General features: G+C 43.2%; 1 pseudogene; it reads right to left on the bottom strand.

The window, feature by feature from the left end:
* Positions 1–16,634: 16,634 nt before the first annotated feature.
* LOC136536300 (uncharacterized) lies at positions 16,635–21,247 on the bottom strand (annotated as a pseudogene).
* Positions 21,248–21,767: the final 520 nt, after the last annotated feature.

Raw genomic sequence — 21,767 nt, 5'->3', positions numbered from 1 at the left:
AAATCTTAGAGTTGTGATATGCCTTTTCACGTCATTCATCAAGCTTAGAGAGTTGCATCTTCCTCTTGGTTCCTGCGGCTTCAAAGTCCATGTTCTATCGCTTAATGGCCTAGTGAGCTTTGAATTCTAGCTCAATAGGTAGATGATAGGTCTTCCCATAGACCAGCTGATATGGTGATATTCCAAGTGGTGTTTTATAGGCCGTTCTATGAGCACATAGTGCATCGGGTAGTCAATCCTTTCATGTAGTCCCCCTCTCATTGACCGTCTTTTGCAGAATGTTCTTGATTTGTTTATTTGATGTTTTTGCTTGGCCACTTGTCTGAGGGTGATATGGAGTAGCAACATTGTGACGGATCCCATGCTTTGACAAGTAATTGTGAAAATTCTTGTCAGTGAAGTGAGTTCCTCCATCACTAATCACCATCCTTGGAACTCTGAATCTTGGAAATATTATTTCTTCAAACATCTTCTTGGAGTTCTTTGCATCAGTAGCTTTGCAAGGCATGGTTTTAATTCACTTGGAGACATAGTCGACTACCACCAAGATGTATTCATAGTTCTTTGACTTTGGAAAAGGTCCCATGTAATCAATTCCGCAGACATCGAAGAGCTCAATCTAGAGGTTGTTGGTGAGTGGCATGGCATCTCTTGAATTAATGTTCCCATGCCTCTGACACGCTCCACACCTCCTGATGAAGTCTTTCGTGTCTTCATACATGGTTGGCCAAAAGAATCCACTTTGCCAGATCTTTGAATGAGTGCGGAATGCACCATAATGTCTTCCATATGGTGATGAGTGGCATCGCTCGATGATCTTAATGCCTCCTTCCACCGGTACACATCTTCTGACCAGGCCATCAGAGTAGACTCTAAAGAGGTATGGTTCATCTCATATGTGGAGAAGACTTTTGTAGATGAGCTTCCTTTTGTTTTCCCTAGTGGTACATAACCTGCAACCATAAAATTAACAATATTTGCGTACTAGGGGTTGGATTTTGTGACCTTGAAGAGCATGTCGTTCCGTAGCGAATCATTGATGGGCAGTTCCTGTGAATTCTCAAACTACATTCTAGACAAGTGATCGGCAACAAAATTTTCTACTCCATTTTTATTTTTTTATTTCTAAGTCAAATTCTTAGAGTAACAAAATCCATCTTATTAATATGGGTTTAGCATCTTTCTTAGTGAGCAGGTATTTTAAAGTAGCATGATCAGTATAAACAATCACCTTAGATCCTACTAAGTAAGATCTAAACTTATCAATAGCAAAAACAACAGCCATGAGAGTTCTTTTTTAGTTGTTGCATAATTAAGTTGAGGTCCTGTTAGAGTTTTGCTAGCATAAGCAATTGCATGATGCTTTTTATCTTTCATTTGTCCCAAAGCTGCCCCCACAGCATAATCATCACACATAATTTCAAAATGTAGCGACCAATCAGGGGGTTGAATGATTGGTGCAGAGATGAGTGCTTTCTTAATAATGTTAAAAGATTTTTAGACATGCATCATCAAATTCAATGGGAACATCCTTAGCCAAAAGATTTGTATGTGAAAAATCTTTTATAAAGCGGTGATAAAAACCAACATGACCAAGGAAACTGCGGATCCCTCTAAGATTTACGGGAGGAGATAACTGTTCAATTACTTCAATTTTAGCTCTATCTACCTCCATCCCTCTTTCGAACACCAAGTGTCCAAGCACTATTCCTTCTCTAACCATGAAATAATATTTTTCCTAATTAAGGACTAAGTGCTTTTCTTCACATCTTTGCAAAACCTTGTCTAAATTTTTAAGGCAATCATCAAAAGTTTTTCAATAAACAGAAAAGTCATCCATGAAAACTTTCATGATTTCTTCAATCATATCAGAAAATATAGACACCATGCATCTTTGAAAAGAAGCTAGAGCATTACATAATCCAAAAGATATTCTACGGTAAGCATAAGTTCCATATAGACATGTAAAGGTGGTTTTGCTTTGGTCATCTGTATGGATCAGTATCTGATGATATCATGAATACCCATCAAGGAAACAGAAGAAAGAGTGGTTCGTCAGTTGCTTCAACTTTTCATCAATGAAGGCAACGGAAAGTGATCTTTCTTTATTGCCTTGTTAAGTTTTTGGTAATCTATACACATCAGCCATCCAATGACGGTTCTTTAGAGGATTAATTCATTCTTTTAATTTTTAACAATAGTCATGCCTCCCTTTTTAGGCACAACTTGAACAGGGCTAACCCACTCACTATGCGGCACATGATAGATGATCTCGGTGTGCAAGTTTTAAAACATCTTTCTTAACAATCTCTCTCATCGCATTATTTAGCCTACGCTAGGGCTCCCTGAAAGGTATAGAGTTAGGATCTATAGGGATGTGATGGGTGCAAAGAGCAAGACTAATTCCCTTAAGGTCTTGGAGTGAGTAGCCAAAAGTAGAACGATGCTTTTCTAAGGCAGTTAGCAAGCGTAGGGATTCTTCCTAAGAGAGTTTATCACTTATGATCACAGGAGAATCCTGATCATTATTAAGAAAAGCATATCTAAGACCAGAAGGCATGGGTTTAAGCTCAATGGTGGGCTTAGGTGGTTCTAGCAATTCATCTAGAGGTTCAAACTCCATGGGATTTTCATCTTCCTCCTCGATGAAGAACTAGGCATCATCTTCAAGGTTGGGTTCGATTAAATAGTCAAGAGATGCAACCTTAACCTCTTTCATTGGGTCTTCCTCAGGAATTGGCTCACTCTCAGCATTTAGAGAACGAGTAATGGGTATAGAAAGTTTAAAGTTTTTCTGAGTCTTATATTTAACTTCCTTGTTTGTCCTTCTTGGATAAGTCTTTTAATTGGCTGTCCTATCAATAGGTCAAAGTCCATAATATCAAAGATATAGAAGCTCAAATGAACTTTGGTTCCTTTTACCTAGATAGGGAGGACATACAAAATTCCCAAACTTGGGAGAATGTGTCATGAAAGACTTTTCAACAACTTTGTTTTTGGGGTTAATGGCATGTGTTTCAATAAATCGAGAGCAAAAGATACATACATGATATTAATACTCACAACAAGATTATAAAGAGCATCGAAAGGAGTTTTATTAATTTGGCAATGAATGGATATAGAAGGTGAATCTAAATGAATCACATCAGAGGAAAGCTCTGATTCTTCTAACCATTCATTGCTTATGATAGACACTAGCTCTTTGGTAGCCTTTTTAATGAAAGCTTCCTCAGAAGGATCTAGAGGTTCTTCATGCAATAATTTTCTAGACTTCTAGGGTCTCCTCATGGTATGGTAATTCAAGGTATTTCCATATTCATCAAAAAGTTCATCCTCGAATTCAAGCATAAAGTCCGAAATTGGAGTTTCCTCCTTTTTCGGTGGTTTAGGATTTAGGATAGCTGAAGTTGGTGATGGGTCTAGTAAAGATTCAGGTTCAACTATCTGGGATTCTTCCTCTAATGGCTTCTCTTCTACTTCTTCAGGGATGTTCTCTAAGATTTTTGTAAGAATGCTTCTCCCCGTATTGGCAGAGACATGCAAGAACGAGCCTCCTGAGGCCGTATTAAGAAGCTTTGAGGTTTTCCAATCAAGACCCATATAGAGTGTTGAAGAAAAATAGGGTCTTAAATGGCAAGGTCAGGGCCATTATTAATAAGAGTATTAAAGCATTCACATGCCATGCCTAGAGATTCTTTTTTATTTTGTTTAAAAGATAGAACCTCTGAACGAAGTCTGTAACAACCCAAAAATCCACACACCAAAAATCACAACTACAAAATGTTTGTGTTAGCCCTATGTGATGTTGAGTGACATATGTCGAAGCCCAACCCTAGATCTAGATTGGATGTGACCCAACTAGGTTAAAATCACAAGCATAGTTTGGTTTTATGCCACATGTGTAATTAAATTCCTAAATAAATAAATCATGAATGCATCCTTAGACCCACTTGTGATTTGGATTCTTTTGCCTTATGTGATGTTTAACTAACTTACTTAATATATATGATTAACCCTAACCAAATTGGCAACAAATAAAAGAGGAAGGAAAGAAGAGGGAGCAGTAGCAACCCAGGCCTGCTCGAGCTTGCGAGCCGGCCCAACATCGCCGCCCACACGCACACAGCCGCTGACAAGCCGAGCCCGCTCGTCAGCCATCACGCGCAGCACGCAACCACGTCGCGCCAAGCGCCTGACGACCTGACCCCGCTTGCCAGCACAGTAGCATCTTCTTCCTCCCCACGCCAACCTCTCCCACGCGACCGAGAGCCGACCAGCGTGGCAGGCGCGTGCCCAGGGTCACGCAAATCGCATGACCTTGTTTCCCCTTACGCCGTGCTTACGCTACCACACGAAAGCCGTCAGATGCGCCGCACGTATCCCCACCGCCCAATCACCATCCACCATTGGAGCCCTTGGAGCTCGGCTATAAAGCCAACATTCATGAGCCCTAACCCTCAGCCCGTTCGCCGCCGCCACTGGTGGCATAGCACCACACAGCGTCAAGCCGAGAGAGAGGGAGGAGGGAGAAGCAAGGTGGAGAAGGAAGCCGCTATGGGGAGGACCTCGCCGGAGCCAGGAGCATCGCCCCGATCAGCTACAGCAACGTAGCTGCTCGGCATGGCACTGCATCGCCTCATCATGGCCTCGCCTCGCCACTGCACCGCCATCCTACCGCCACGAACCCTGTGGTAAGCCATCTTGCTGAGACCACCTCCCTAGCCAAATGGAACGTGCACCGCCATGATCGGAACCTTGCTGAAGCTTCGAGCTCCGGCCTAGCCCAACTGGTTAGCTAGGGAGACCGCCATGGCCATGCTTGCCGAGACCCAGGACACGCCGTGCGTGCTGCCATTAGCCAAAAGGAGGACCCCAGCCATGACGTTGTACATCGGAACAAGAGCGCACATGCACGGGCACGCTCACCATGGCCGAGAGCACAACCATGGTGAGACCACCGCATCTTCTACATTGCGGTAAAGGCGATGTTGACACCCCAACTGGCTCCGCCATGATGAGAGACACACCGCACCCATCTTAGCTGAGGAAGAAACCCACCGGAGCCCTACGTTGCCGCACCGCACCTCATCGGAACGCCACCGCCTCTGTTTTGCCCCCATCACCATGACCGGAGCCACTGGGAGTACCAGGAGCTCCTCCAACACGCCCACCGTGGTCGTAGAAGCATCGTGGAGCTCACACGCTCCTCCAACTGGGCTCTCGCTACCACTGCAGCCCTATCCATGCACACCGACGAACCCACGTCGCCGTTCACCATGGCTGGGACCCTATGAAGCCCCAGCCGCCACCTTGATCCCACTGCTGCACTCACCGAGGCATGGGGAAACTATTGCCTACCTTAATTGCGCACCAGTACCGCCCAAGAAGCTCGCCGGTGGTTTCACCACCGGCTGGAGCACGCCGGGGAAGAAGCAGGGGATTTTCTCCCTCGCCGACCACGACCTCGCCGACCACGACTACGTCGACCACATCCTGAGCAGCTCCACCGAGCAGCTCCGACCATGACCTTGCCGACCACGACCTCGCCGACCACGATCACGTCGACCACATCCCGAGCAGCTCCGCCGAGCAGCTCCGACCAAGACCTCGCCGACCACGACTACGCCGACCACGTCTCGAGCAGCTCCGCTGAGCTCCGACCATGACCACGTCGTGCACGTGAACCAAACCCTAGGAAGGAGTAAGTGGACCGAGTCCTTCATAGACCGGCTCTGCGGTCTATGGACCAACGTAGGCGGGTTCACCATGAACCGCGCCTCACCTGCGCCCGTGGATCACGGCCCGTTAGTGGCCCAGTAAGACGACATGGCCACACTAGCGCGCGCCATGTGGCAGCCCAAATCTAGCCCTATCCAGGCCCAACCGGCCCAGTTTGGGCCTGGCCTGTATTAACCATTGACCGGTCAAACGGTGACCACTGACCGGGGCCACATGTCAGTGACACCGCCATGCGGGACCCACCTGTCAGCCGCGGTTTAGCTCTGAAGACGTCATGTTGATGTCAACATGCCATGTGGACCAGTCACAGCGTGACACGTGTTAGCCCAGGATTAAATCAGCCTTTTTCCATTTTCAAAGATGATTTAAACTTCAGAAATTCATAACTAATTCATACGACCTCAGAAAAATACGAAACTAGGACCAAAATTCATCTAAAATCAAGCTTTACGCAATGAACCCATGTTTGAGTGCATTTGGCTCCTTTGAATTTTCATTGCTTCTTTGTGCTATCCTATAGACGTCGCTAACGCGACTATAATGCGATCGATGTAGACTCGGAGGAGAACCAGACGAACGAGGATCGTGAGTACCATGAGGAGTATGGAGACGACTACACTGAAGGTGCCACATCCCACCTAATCTCATAGCACCTATTACGCATGGCTAATATAGAACTGCTATTGCTTTACTTTACTGTTATAATCATACTAAGATAGGACTTGCATGGTAGTATGCTTACTTGATGGCCTTTACCTTGACGCAACCTTACCCCTGCATACCCTGCTATTAGGCTAGACGTACGCTCACTGCTATATTTCATTGCTTATACTTCTACTACGCTTATACTACATTAAATGCGTGGTGGAAACTGGTGTTATCCGGACTATGGGGAGAGTGCTACGTGTGTGACTTGGGTGTGTGGAGGGTGGGGGTTGTGTCAACCAAGTTGGAGTATACGATGAGCCTAGGGCAAGTCTTGCCATGGGGTGCTACCTGGGCACCCCTGGAATGGATACCTGTGGTGGGTAAAATGGTATATGAGGTGGTCCTGAGTGTGAACCTGTGATGGGAGGAGCCCGGGATGGAGGTGCTGTGGTGGCACGGTAAATGGAAACCCTGATGGAAACATTCTGGCTTGGTCATCCCTAAGGACTTACTAGTACTCTGATTCACCGGGAATCCTTACGTACCACTCGCCCTATATGGTGCAGGACGGCCGGACTACTTGGTAGGATATTGCCACTACTGCTAGGTTGATAGCGGATAGTGTAAGGAGGTACGGGGCGCGGAGGATTTCCCCCACACCCTTCTGAGACTTCATGGAGACCTTGTGGACCCAGCTCATGACTCATAGTTTTAGCCACCCTAGACTAGACTGGGGTGTACCAGGGCTGAATGGTAGAGTGGCATTATCCTAGGCTAGCAAGCGGCTGGAATCAGCCCAGTTGACGACGGTCGACGAGGAAGGTGGATCTTGTGATTATGTAAAACCTCTGCAGAGTGTATGGTTGATCGATCGATACATGTGCCGACTTGTTGGCTATGGACCTTTCCTGGGTTTCGCTTAAACTAGATAGTGAGATGAGTCCTTCTCTTCTTCCCCCGTGAGAGAGTGTCGATCGCAGCCAGGGGCTACGGGCCTTGAGACAGTGCCGAGAGGAAGTTGGCCTATCGACTGAGAGATGGTATGGTAATGGTGTGGATGGTGGTAAATCGATCCTAGGATCGAAACCTGGCTCTAGAAAGGGAATGGGGTGGAATGGGTGTGGGAATGGTGTTAAAACTTGACCAACTATTATTGTATACTTAATATGCTAATACATAGGAAACCCCAGCCTTATAGGATCCATTTGATTATATCCAACTTGCATCCAATTTCCATAAATCAATGCTCATAGGGTGGGAGTGGCCAGTACAAATCGTACTGATAAATTTTGGCACACAGGTTCTGCTGAGGAGTATAGCTCCGCAGAGTTTGATGGTTGAGGGGTTCGTTCCTACGCTCGAGTTTGGCAGTCTTATCTTCAAGCTATTCTGAATGAATGCTACTTTTGATTCCACCAATGCGGTGATGTAATAAATTATGTAATTCCGCACTATTTGTACTCTGATATTATCGTTGTATGGATGTGGTATTCAACTGGAAATTTGGGTAATATGATCTGCAACGGTCTTATTACACTTTGGCTCTGTGGATTTCCCATCGTGGAAATCAGGTCGTTTCAAAGTCTGCCTACCCTAGAGATGGGAAAGAATTGTAAGCAAAAGCTAGCACAGGGCTTCCCAATCTCCTTGTCTACTCCCTATGGTGAAATTGTACCAACATTTAGCTTTTCCCATCAAAGAGAAAGGAAAAAGCTTCCATCATAAGGTTTCATCTGACATGCCTGTAATGCACAAGCATGCATAGGTCTGCTCAAACTCATTTAGGTGGGAATAGGGGTTTTCATCATCTTCGCCCAAAAAGGGTTGATCCTGAACCATGTTAATTAAACGTGGGCGCAGCTCATAGCCAGGTGTTAGGATAGCTTTGAAGACTCTTTTGGCTGTAGGCTTGCGCTCGTAGGTGCACCATATTGATAGATAAGGGTGGATTCTAGATCCATGATAAAAATGAAAAGATAAAAGATAAAAGAATAAAGGAATAATGATACAAGGATAAGTTAGGTTCAAAGTTAACTCAGCAACCGTTTCCCCGGCAATGGCACTAGAAATGCTTGTTAGTATAAATTATTGCACACAGAATAATCCACAAGCGCACGGAAATTATACCGATGTAGCACTTCACCGAGAGTACCCAGTTTTATATCAAACTCGAGGAAACATGTGTGAGAATAACCAAATCTAACTTATCCCAACTTTATAATCAAGGTTAGATAATAGGAGCATAGAGGAGACTACTAAGGTCTTCTAGTTCTGACTTCGGTAAGCTTTGTCTTCTATTGTTCAATTCTGAGGATATTACTAGAGAAAACACAGGCAGAGTTTGTTTCCTGTAGCAACAATGTCCTGCTAGGCCTATTAATGAGAGGTGGACTACAAATGATTCAATGAGGCCATAAAAGTCACCCTCGTGAGCTACCACCTATCCAAAAAATAGGGTACATTCACGAGTAACCGAGTCTAAGCACCACACTTACACTATGAATTCTACTTTAACCCAGGAGCTACAAGGATTAAAGTACTCAAAAGAGAGTCGCAAACCTAAAGAACAACATGAACAAGATGCTTACTAAATTAGAAGTCGATTACCAGAGAAATCTCAGAAGCAAGCTCAAGAAGAACTTGATTCCTCCAGGGTATAAGCCGTAGAGAGAGCACCGATAGGCCAAGACTCCTCCAAACTCTTTCCTCTCACACTATCTCACTATCTCTAATACAAGACTAGATCCTACTAAGGACTAATCTTCTCTTGATTGCTAACTCTGATCCTGGTGGACATATGAATTAGGGTTTTTGACTTCTCAGCTCTCAGGGTCAAATGAGGCATGCCTTGAGGGGGGTGTAGGCTTGTATATATAGCCCGAAGCATCCAACGTGAGCCCTTAGATCAAACCGACTTAAAGAACAGCGGAGATGCAATCCTTAATGCATTGGGGAACCGACATAACAACAAGGCTGAAAAGTGGGGTCCATAAGGGCCGAGCGGCCCCATGTGTCAGAGCCAGGTGTCCTACTTCGGTGATTTGCCTTCTGGTGTCTTCTAGAGTCTTCCCACGTCGATTACGCGACAGAATTCCATGATTTCTTTTGACGAATAGGTCCTCCTTAATGGTTTTCTGAATAAATCCTGCTAAAAACACATTCACCAAAACTCATGGAATTTGTTAGTTTAAATCCCTAATTCTATATTGGTGATCCATTTTAGCCATTTATACAAGTTATATTGATGGTTTGTGATGAATGTTACTACCATCAACAATGCGTATAGGCTTGCTAAACAAAATGATTTATCTGGTGTTATGTATCATGATTCGATGATGGATAATATCGATGAGATGATTGATATAAGATTAAAAGCTCTCAAGGATATAGAGAAAGACAAGGCCCAAGTTGCCAAGACATACAACAAGAAAGTCAAGTGTAAATCGTTCCAAGTGGGAGAATTAGTGTGGAAAACCATACTACCAATTAGATTAAAGAGCAATCAGTTTGGCAAGTGGTCACTAAATTGGGAGGGTCCTTACAAAGTGATCAAAGTCATATTCAAAAATTCTTATATGCTAGACATTGCTAGGTGAACGTCTCACAAGAGCAATCAACGGGAAGTATTTGAAAAAGTACTTTCCGTGTGTTTGGCAAGAAGCCTAAGTGCTCTCTAAGCAATGGCTGATACATGTATCGCCCTTAGAACAAAAATGGCCAATGTATACATCGCCCTTAATCACTGAGCAGCCGATGAGATGGGTATCATCGTTGTTCATTTTTGTTAAGTGTTTTCAAGTTCATACATTATTCTCCTAAAAACAAGGGGGCATATGTTGGCAACCAAAATTATCTATTTTGTGAAGTTGTCAAAATATGAAACAAACTAAACCATTGTGTTCCTCTCGTCGAGATGGTTAAAAACATATATGGAATGTCCAATTCAAAGTTTGGATGAAGGAGTTATGCCCCTAGAAAGATGCTCCATTGTCAGTAGTTCCGACACAAGTCGGAAGTTTCGACAATTGTTGGGACTTCTAGGAAGCCTGAAAAAACCTGCTTGGGTGCTTGGGGTTGTCCCAACGTCAGGAGTTCTAACAAATGTTGGAAGTTCCGACTGTCGGAACTTTCAACTTGGGTCAAAACTTCCGACAGACCTAATAAAAGGCCCAGTTCGGATCAGGCCTTTTGGATTTCGATCCGAACTATTCCAAACTCGTGGGAAACTTGGAAAATAAGTATTGGAGATGTTTCCTACTAGGATAAGACCACCCCCTCTATATATATGAGAGGATCACTGCCGATTGAGTTCCCATCTATCCAATCAACACAAAAACACAACAAATCAATCTACTACCTCTTTTTACCCTCTTTTCCTAATCTACCTCTTCTCCTAATTCTTCGTCGATGCTGCATGGCTAGAGGATCAACGATGATGATGCTCTAGAGCAGTCAGGATGGCTAGAGCTGCCCATAGCCGCCGCATGCCCCGACGGGGTCCCTCTTGGGCGTGTGGGGTTTTAGGTTTCAAGCGACCTCATTGGCGTGTATTGCGTATCACGCTCCTGACGAGGCCCCTCTAGCGATGTGTCTTGCGTATTGCGCTCATCACTGGAGGCGCAAGGTTCAGGTGTGGACGTCCCCTAGGCGCCGACCGATCCAAAAATCGGCTAGGCCCTATATCGTGCGATCTATCTCCTTATCAAGTGTGTGACCTAATTAAGCGTCAATAAGGCCATTCTGAAACAATAGTTGGGTGAGCAAATGCAGTTATAAGATCATCCAAACTTGGTCTTTACAACTGAACTGAGGGCTCACTAGGCAGCAAAATGATTTGGAGCTCCAGCCACCCGACCGGCTCTAGCTCTTCCATGCACAGTAGAGCCAGAACTGGACAAAGCCATGCTAACGTACCATGCTCTTAACAGTTGGTCCTGAATACATTCTGAATTTCTAACGCACTAGGGATGCTCTTAGAACTATTGATAATGTCACATGTTCCTTTGAATTATGGATTGTGCCAATACAGAATGTAATTTGTGCAAATCATTTGAATTATACATTTTCCTTGCACTATGTGCTAGAAAAGCCATCATAGGGGTAGGATGAATGCAAAATACATGAAAGACAACAATGCTTGCTCTCTTTCTTTCCCCATACTTTTGAGGTATGAAATACAGTCGAATCCCATGACCACTAACCATCTATATTTGATTCTAAGGGAAAATTCAGTACACAATAGTTACTTACCAGCCAATTTTCCTTAGCATCATAATGTCAACCAAACATTTTACATGTCTTACTACCTAGTGCAAACACAAAGCCCTATATAGGCTATAGCTTGATTAGAGAGACAAATCTTCTCCCCCATGCCTCCTTGATTGTCCTACTCAAGAGCTGGTGCTACCTCTGTCAAATTGCCTTCATACACATCAGCGCTTGATGATTCTGACTCCTCAGGGAACTCCTATGATTGGGATTCCTTTTAGGCCTAATTTGTAAACTCCAATCTCTCTGAGATCCTAGACTTTTCCCTGGGTGGGTAATCCATGGGGATATCATTTTAATTATCATCTTAGTTCTTAGTGAGGGGCTGAAAGATCTAGGCCCTTGTTTAGGTTTTGGTAATTAATGACAACACTTGTGTACTAACTTCTCTATTTGAGTGTGTGAAGGAAAAATAGTTTAGTTCACAAGAAAAGTTGGATATTGGAACTGATTGCTAGCATGTTAGAGTGCTTAAATCAAACATAGCAAGCAAGTGAAGACCAAAGCAAGACTTGGCTACGATGGACCGTGCGCAACACGATGGTGAAGGGCAAGCTAGTGGGCTTGGCGCCGATGGACTGAGGCGATGGTGAAGGGCAACCTAGTGGGCTTGGCGCTGAAGGACCAAAACAATGGTGAAGAGCAAGTGAGACTAAGGTCGATGGACTTGAAGTCTATATGGTGGTTTGGGTGATCCACATCATCTATGAAGATCAAGCTGAAGATTCATTGTTCATATCAAGTGGTTGGTGAATATGTCAGACAACATTGTCCTTGCGGTCATCACATGTGTGGAATTTGGATTTGCGCAAGGCAAAGGTTTGAAACATAGGGTGTTTCATTTTACCAGCTATGAGGTGTGTAGAAAATATTAAGATAACTGGATTTAGGTTTGATAGCCGTACTATTAAGAGGGGCAAATGTATTTTGCATTACGGTTATCTAGTGCCACTTGTGAGCTCTAACATTGAGATACGTTTGGTGGTAAGTGGTAGAATGTTATTAACCTTTGTGAAAAGTTTGTTAAAAGCTAACCGCTGGTGAGTTGAATGATCATCTTGCGAGAGATCGTTACTTGGTGTTGGCTTACCTTGAAAAGGTTTTGAGAAGCACTAGGACTAACTTTGAGATGCTTTGGAACTCTCCATTGAGATGTGGAATAGCCATCCAAAGCAAAGGAGGCGATGCACTTGGTGAAGTGTTTTCTAGGCAGCCGCGGACTATTTGCCCCCTTCTGGTGGACTATCTGCCGCTCACTTCTAGAAAACCAAACAGATTGGAGACAATCTATTCTTGGCTATCGAGGTAACGGTGGACTGTCCATGCCCTAGTGGCAGATAGTCCGCCGGTCAAAATTCATGGCACACAGAGTTGATGCAGACTCTGTCCAGGGGCCATATGTAAACGGCGAACAGTCCACGCCCTGGTGATGGATAGTCCACCGGTCAAAAACATCAGTGAGTAGAGTTGCTGACCTTGCTAATTAGGGAGCCAAGGGACAACATGGATAGTTTGCTCCCCTATGGTGGACTATCCGCGACCCTGGATTTTGAATCCAATGGCTAGTTAAGTGAACGACGGATAGTCCGGGAGTTGTACTGTGGACTATCCGAAAATGTTGAATCAGCACAATAACGGCTAGTTTTTGGGTGCTCCTCTATATATAGTGGGGTGCCCGGTTGGAGAGGGCTCTCTTGGCCATTCTAACAACATACTCTTTTAGAGAGCACCTTTCTAGCACCTCCTCTCATACTCCTTGCTTGAGGGCAACATTTGGAGAGTTAGTGTGCTCCATTAGTGCGAATCTTTGCATGAGAGATTGCTTGTGGCACTAGGTGGTCGTCGTGCGGGTGTGGTTGCTTGTTACTCTTGGAGCTTGCCGGTTCCTAGACGTCATGGTGATTGTGTCTCCGTGAAGCACGCAAGAAGGATTGTGCGGTGCTTCGGAGTTGGCTTTGTGAGGGGCTATTGAGCTCATCCCCACTGGAGGAAGGCAAAGAGCATCTCTAGTAAAATTGTGGCTTGTGTGAGTGTCTAGTTGATTTGGCCGGCTCAAAGTTTAGTGCTCATGTGGAGCCTACTTAGTGAGGTAGTCCGAAGCTTGCGGGCTTGGAACTAACAAGAGGAGCGACAATCCTAGAACTCGCCTCACCATGGACTAATTGATCGGCAAGTCACCGAACCACGTAAAAACATCATGTGTCATTCTCTACATTGTGGTTTACTTATCTCAACACAAGTTTACTTCATAACAATATATATTGTGCTTGTGTTGTTGAGCTTGTGTTTCTTGTTTAATGCTTCTATCACTAGCATGTGTAGGAGCTTCGGTGGCTTACTCATGTACTAGTTGCTTAATTAGCTTGTTTGAACTTGCCAACTAGAATAGCTTAGGAGAACTCTCTCTAGCTTGATACCTTAGTTACTGTCTAGCTCAATCTTTTATAAGGGTGCTAGCAAATTTAGATAGAGGGGTATAGTCGCAGCTAGATCATAATTTCACTTACGCATTTAAATTGGCTAGCTCTTGCGATTATTTTTTAGAAATGACTATTCACCCTCCTCTAGTCGGTCATCTCAACACTACAGGGGCTTTCCATCCCTAGGTTTTGCTCCCCTGCTTCCAAAAAAAGCCCTTAGGCAAGCGGGCATAGGAGTGTCTCTGAAATCTGTTGCCCCATCATTGTAGGTAGCCACAGTGACACCACAAGCAATGAGCTGCACAAGTAAGTAACGTCAATCGGCAAGTGAGAACTCGCAAAAGGTGTGAATTCTATCGGAATGGACCAAAGCACATGCTAGTCGAGGAATTGTGTCATTAAATTGTCCATTTTTTTCTGGAAATCACTAGTAGTTTCTGTGTCAAACAAGTTCAGGCTTTAACAGGGATGTATAGCTTCTGCTAATTGCCAAAAATTAGGATTAGGACCGTTTAATCCAACACACTTAACAATAAACTATTGATTAATTCTTGTTAAGTAGTACATGAATAATAAAGAGCTTGATGAATGTTTTCGGTAACACATTCTTTCCTAGGCTATAGCCACTAGAAAGGAACTTATTTGACAGGGTATATTACAAATACTTAGGAGTCAGGACAAACAGTGAAATGAGGCAATAGTTGTCTGGCACTTCAAAGGTATTCTATTGTGATGCCTGAAGTTACACATCAATGCTGAAGACAAATGCACACTATTATACTGCAATACTCAATTCTCTTGTCAAAAGTGCTCTGCTAACATTTAAACATTAGAAAATGCTACGGTACAATCTTTACTCAGCTGTTCGATCTTAGCTACGGAACCATGGAATAGAGTAATAGAAGGAGCGCCCGCTCACTCGCGTAACGGAACCACGAAACAGAAGGAGTGCCAGCCCACACCACTCGTGGTGGGTCCACCGTGCCGCTAGCATTGAGAAGAAGGGGAGGGGGCGGCATCCACATGCACCTCTAGTTTGGATGTCCAGCCAGCGCCGAGAGAAGTTGGAGACACCAAGGCGAAGCACTGAAAGGCAAGGAGCGAGCGAGATGCAACACCCGATCTATTTTTGAAACATCCAGATGCAACACTTGCTACATACGTCTGAAGACAGATGAAACATTTAAAACATGCATTTGAAACACTTGCAAAAACATCTAAAAACACTTGAAAACCAAGTAAAACATACACAATATACATATAAATACTTGTAATATATGTGTGAAACATATGCAACATTCAAATAAACACACTTGCAACATATGTCTGAAAAACAGCTAAAACATTGGGAACAAAAGCTTACAACATACGTGTACAATCATTACAACATGTGCAACATCCTGATATACTTTTGCAACATTCACATAAAACACTTGCAACATTCAGATGAAACATCTGAAACACTTGAAATATACTCTTGCAACATCCATTTTTAGCGCGCAATGTTACCTTGCTTCTTGGACGAATCACGAAGCTCGATGCCGGCGAGAGGTCGGTAATGGCGCATGGAGCTTGTCGGTGCGCCCCTGGGCGAGGACATGCTCGCTAGCCTAGGTGAGCACATGTGTGAGGCGTGTGAGCACCCTAGATGAGCATCTACGTGAGCACCCCTGGGCGAGCACTTGCTCGATGGCCTAGGCCAGCGCACCATTGGTGAGCACCTGCTCGGCGCCTAAGCGGGCAGTGGAGGCGGCCGTGGAGGTGCGAATGCTATGGTGTAGGCAAGCAGCGTGGTAGAGCGTGGAGTAGGGAAGGCTGGCAACATGGTGGAGTCGGGCACGAAGGTTCGATGGAGTGGTGGATAAGCCTCGACGGTGGAGGCCGAGTGCGTAGAGAGAATTTCTTTGGAAAGGGGTGCGGACTGGAGCGAACGGGCGAATAAGTAGCCAGTGGAAGTTGCGTCCGTCCATCACTAGAGGCCCACATGAGAGTATTACCGTTTTTTAAATTAATTAATTAACCTAAGGCTCTGTTTGGATGTAGATATTGAGGCTGAGGAATTGAATTGGCCTAGAATACCAAAGCTGAGGGGAATTGAAAATGGCCTCAAATACTAATGTCATTGTTTGGATGTGCAAGTAGTTGATTGCTGAATCAACCAATTCCAATTCCTGTTTGATGTACAAACGTTGAATTGTAGTCTGGTTGTCTACAATGATGTAAATGCATTATAATATGTATTTCACAACTTGCACATTTATTGGATGGTTATATTATCACTTTACACAAAAAACATGAAAATATTCAGAAAAATAGTAGAAACTGAAATAATATCATTAAAAATGTGAAAAATAATCGATGATAGCATCACATAAATGTTGATCATAAGCATCTATTATAGAGTCAATACTTGATGATCAATATTCTAACTCTCTTACAGGTACCACGTCATTTCACAATACCTAATTTAAAAGGGGTCATAACAGCAAGCGTACATAGATAGTTCCATATTATATAACAACAAGCGTACATTACATCCCTTAATCAGCCACCATTGCTCTAATTCAACATAAGGCGCCATTCTTTTCTGAAGTCCATAGGCAATTCCATAAGCGCTTGGAATAAACGTTCATTAAGGATAAGCTTCCCATAAGCCCATAAAAGGTCACATCTAGCTAAATCTGGTATTTGTTCAAGTGCAGCAAGTATTTTAGCAGGAGAAGTGACCTGAGGCAATGGTAATGGCTCAGTGGATTTTAGAGCATCTCGAAATGAAGTCGTCATATCTCCAAGCATTCAAAGAATTGCTTCACCAGTTCACTGTTTTTTTGTAAATCTGGGGATGCTTGATTACTTCTTCAGGTGAATCTTGTGCGCTCTCAGCAACTGTCTTGGTACCATCACCATTAGTATGATCTATAGAATAAATGTGCTGATTACATCCCAATTCTTCACCATCTTGTTGTCGCACCCTGTTTTAAGAACAAAACCAGATACACACCATATGTGAGCCCAGGAAGTCAAATCTCACATATAGCTATAAATAAGGGTAATATCAAAAGACAATGCTTAAATACATAGCGTATTAGTATAAAGATTATAACATCAGAGTATAGACAGCAAAAAGACAACTCCGATCTTCAGGTGAAGACTCCACTTCCACAGGGACAACTGACTGGTTGATCACAAGCCTAAGTCCTCCAAACTCTAGCAAACTGGTACCAATCCGAGATTTTTATCCAAATAATTGAAAAATAAAGCAAGCGTAAGTACATGTCGTACTCAACAAATATAACATGTGGTTCATGAGGCTCAAAAGGCTGACACTGGTTTAACTGCGATTAGCTTTTAATGAGTCATCTTTTAGCAATTGAGTAGCAACAAGTTTATTCATAAGCCCATAAACACATGATCAGGTAAACATGAATAATGAATAGCATAAACAGTAATTATTAGTGAGCATCTTTATCATTAGTATCATCAGTGTTCATCATCTATTCCATAAGGGTTCCAAGGCCGCTCGTGACCGTGAGTACGGCTGATATACCAGTTTTACACTCTGCAGAGGTTATACACTTTCACTGTGAGTCGTGATTTACCCTTTCGCCTGAGGTAGCTAATCTCTTGACCCACTTCCAAGGAAGGTCGGCAGGGATCACTATGAAGCCTTTCAAAGGTTCGTCTAACAAGTTAGGGCCACTAGGTTTATGTGGCCTGCGAATGTAGGGCTCTTCTTCCGACAGGCACAATGATGCGCAGCCTATACACTGACGGACAGAGGCCGCACTATATCCAACTCAGAACACACCCCTCTTGCGCCATAAAGGTAACCTCTAACAAGCTAGAAAAGGTTCTCATACTGAGCTAAAGCCAGAGCCATATAGCCCTCATAGCTGTACTGTAAGTCCTGGATGATCACTTACATATAAGTCCATAAAAATAGCCCAATGCTCTAGCCCCCTTGTTCTATGTTGCTAAAAAGCATCTTTTAAATGTTTATTGCATATACCATTAGTCAAGTTACAATATCACGGTCTTTAATTGAGCACTAGTATCATACTACCCAATGCAATACCCCAAAGGTATCAAGGAACAAGGTACAAAGTACTAGGAATTCTTTAATGGCAGTCAAGGTAGACACATGCAGTATGAATTAAATGATTAAAGATGAATAGGTAACAAGGAAGATCCCATGTTATACTTGCCTTAAACACCGATCATTCGGTAAGCTTTAATCTTCAACGTTCTTCTTCTTCTTCTTCTTCTTGCTCACCATGTATATCTCACCGACTGGACGTAATCATAAAGCACCACACAAACATTCGTACAATCATACATGAAGTAAACAATAGATCTAAATTAGAACAGTACACCAAACATAAAATCAAGATGAAAAGTTTATAAAGCGAATCTACGTCTCACTACGAACACACATACGCGAGAGGCACGCTAATCGGAGCTACGATTAAAAAGATACAACTTCCGATAGATTTATATTATAAAAGAAACAACTACGAGCTTGTTTTATGTTAGCTAAGAAAAACTATCTGAGTAACATTAATTCAGATTAATCATAACATATTTAGTTTTAAAAGTCGAGTTAAAGATAATCATGTTTTATTTATAAATGTTATCACATAATTTATTAAGCAAATTAAACTTTTATCTTCGCAAAGGAAATAAGCATGTGAGAGCATCTACTCGTACTTATCACATATGCATTGTGTTCAACTAATCAAATTATATTCTAGAAACACTTTTAAGTTAACAATGAATCATATTAACTTTTAGGTATAAATTATCAAAGTTAAGCACCTATATTGCTTTTAATTCAAAACTAGTGTGCATATATACTAATCAATTTAATATTTAGCTATATATGGAAAAACATGTGACATGCAACACGTTGGCACTACTGTGTAAAGCACGACAATACAAAACTAACGCAACTTGAACGAACCTAATTGGAGTTAGGATGATAAAACGGTGGAATATTTAAGATGCAAAAGCTGAAACGGTATTATCTACTCAGGAGGTTTGCTAATTACATGTAAGGTGAGACAAGGTCCTGTGCACGTGATGAATATACCAGCAAAGGAAATTCTAGCTGTCAAAAAGAAAGCCATAATATTGCACACGTATGATGAAGGGGTGACATCAGCAGAGTATTATATTTAGCCGATAAAGCAAATATAGCAAAGGAATTAAGGAGACCTGGCCCTCTAAACATCAGGGTGCTTCGCACTGACCTCACGATTGATGAAGACAGGTTGCTGGTAAATGACTATTTATGCATGAATAAGGAGAGATATGCCTCTACGTCGAGGATGACCAGCGGCCAGCATGGCTTACTCCTTCATGGCCGATTGTTCTGACTGAGCATCGACGTCATACGAGAAACGACGATGTCGCGTTGAAGCTGAGAACGGCGAGATCGGGTTTCACAAGTGGGCTCCTCCAACGATAGATCGGCGATGGCAGTCATGCAGATGGTGATCAGTGGCCGATGCTTCACGCGATGATGACCGACGTGGTGGCGCTCTCGGCCAGACAAAAGAAGGCAGCGACAAGCATGTCCCTCACGTGGACATGTTCCAGTGGCAATGGATCGGAGATGCTGCATCACTGGGGCAATGGCAGTCATGAGGACGGAGATCGGCAGCATGTAAATCACGTACGTGGACAGAGTCTCCATGGTTGCAAAACACGGCGACGATGAACTCGGCACGGATCGGGGCGCCTTGAAATTTGCAGCGACATCGAGTGCTGGAATGTGGATGCAACAATTCTCTGGTGGTGGCGTTGATCGGTTTGCTCAGGCGTTGCCTGGCTTCCTGCAGGTCGCGACTACACGGCAACAATGGAGCAGGACGGCGCGGCTCGGTCAGGGGCAGGGCTCGGAGAGACGTAGAAGATAGATGGAACAAGAGTGTTGCATGGGGCACTTACCGATGACCGAGAAGCAGTGAGGATGACCGGGCTAGGCAGCGCGGCGGCAACGGCGACGGCGAGGGCGACGACGAGGGAAGGAGGGAAAAATATAATTTACTACACGAGGGATTTCCCAAACTAGGGACTCCTCATACGGTAGTTTTGGTGTGCTTTGTCCAAGGGGTTGGTTGATATATATAGGAAGAAAAACTCCCCACATCCATATCAACTAGCGATATGGTACTAATTAATGTTGCACCATCCACCTACACTAATGGGCCTAAATAAACATTAAAGCCCATTAGTAAATAAATGCATGGCCTTTAGGATTTATTAGGAATATTGCACATCGGCTTTGAGCGTAGGGAAAATGAGAGATTTATTATTTTCGGAATTAATTAATTTCATGGATAAAATAATTCTAGAAAAGTCCAGAATTAATATTTAAGCCACGAAAAATACTCCGAGACCTCCGAAAATTTGGGGGAAAATTCCCGGAGACACTTTGGAACATGATGAATCCAAATAAAGTATTTGGAGCTCATAAAAATATTGTTGGGAACTTGGAACATAAAGATTAAGGTGAAGGAGGTAGAAAGTAAATTCCAGAAAGAAGCTAGAAAATTCCTAGAGATAGATATTCGTCTCCTAAACGTATAAAAAACACACATTTTGCACATAGAAACACAAGGTGCAACCGGCATGAATGCAACAAACACGTTTCTACCTTATGATAAATTTTAAATTAATAAAAAATTTATTTTCCTATGTTTTCATGTGCTCAAAAATTCAGAAATAAATCATTTTAAACCTATTTTCAAAAGAGGCAAATTTTAGGGTGTTACACTTGTTCTTGTTACAAGCTGCAGCCTTGTTATTCTACACAAAACATAGACACAGTACAAGTCACTTGTCTTATTACAAAATTAAAACAATGAAAAACCAAATATCCATGTACTTACTGCCACATATCTAGACCAGACATCCTCACTATCAATTGATAGCTTATTATTTTCCCAATCCCCATTAAAACCACTATGTGACAGTATCTTACTAATGACCTCATAGTGCTTGTCAAAAGTTTTGCACCTGGATAATATGTTTTCTTTTGTGATGTCCACATTGCATTGCTCACGTACATCCTTGATAGCAGCATTATAGACATGTGGCTTCCATCCATTTTGGGAGTGATCAGCATTGTTGTAATGCGCAACAAGTACAACCAACAATGCAGTGTCCATCTCATCTATTGTCGATGTTTCAAACAAACACCAACTAGTAAATTTATATTTATTGCGTGTTAGGCCTGGATGGTGTACTAAAGGGCACAAGGTTTATACTGGTTCGGGCAGAATGTCCCTACGTCCAGTTTACTGCTGCTCGTGTTATTAGCACCGAAAAAGGTTCGTAGTAGGGGATACAAACGGTCGAGAGAGGGATAGGTCCCAAGTCTCTGATGAAAATATCGAAAGGATGCTAAGAGCTCGGTTGCTGTTTGGCTGTGTATTGTGTGTGAAATTTATCCGTCCCCTTAGTTGGCTATCCTACCCTCCCTTTTATAGACCAAGGGGAGCAGGGGTTACAGATGGGAGAAAGAAAAAAAATCAAAGGTAGAGTAGGTCCTTCGAAGGTGTCGGGTCTTTCTTTTCCCTTGAGTCTACCCTACTAACATGGTAGACCATACCAGGGATAGCACATTTGCTGATCCTGATAGGGCCGCGCTCTGGCTTTGTTTCAGCAAGTGGTCACGTCCCATTCTAC

This window comes from Miscanthus floridulus, chromosome 2, assembly GCF_019320115.1.
Source record: "Miscanthus floridulus cultivar M001 chromosome 2, ASM1932011v1, whole genome shotgun sequence".
Classification (NCBI taxonomy): Eukaryota; Viridiplantae; Streptophyta; class Magnoliopsida; order Poales; family Poaceae; genus Miscanthus; species Miscanthus floridulus.
The sequence above is the reverse complement of the archived record's forward strand: the minus strand, read 5'-3'. Positions and strand labels throughout refer to the sequence as shown.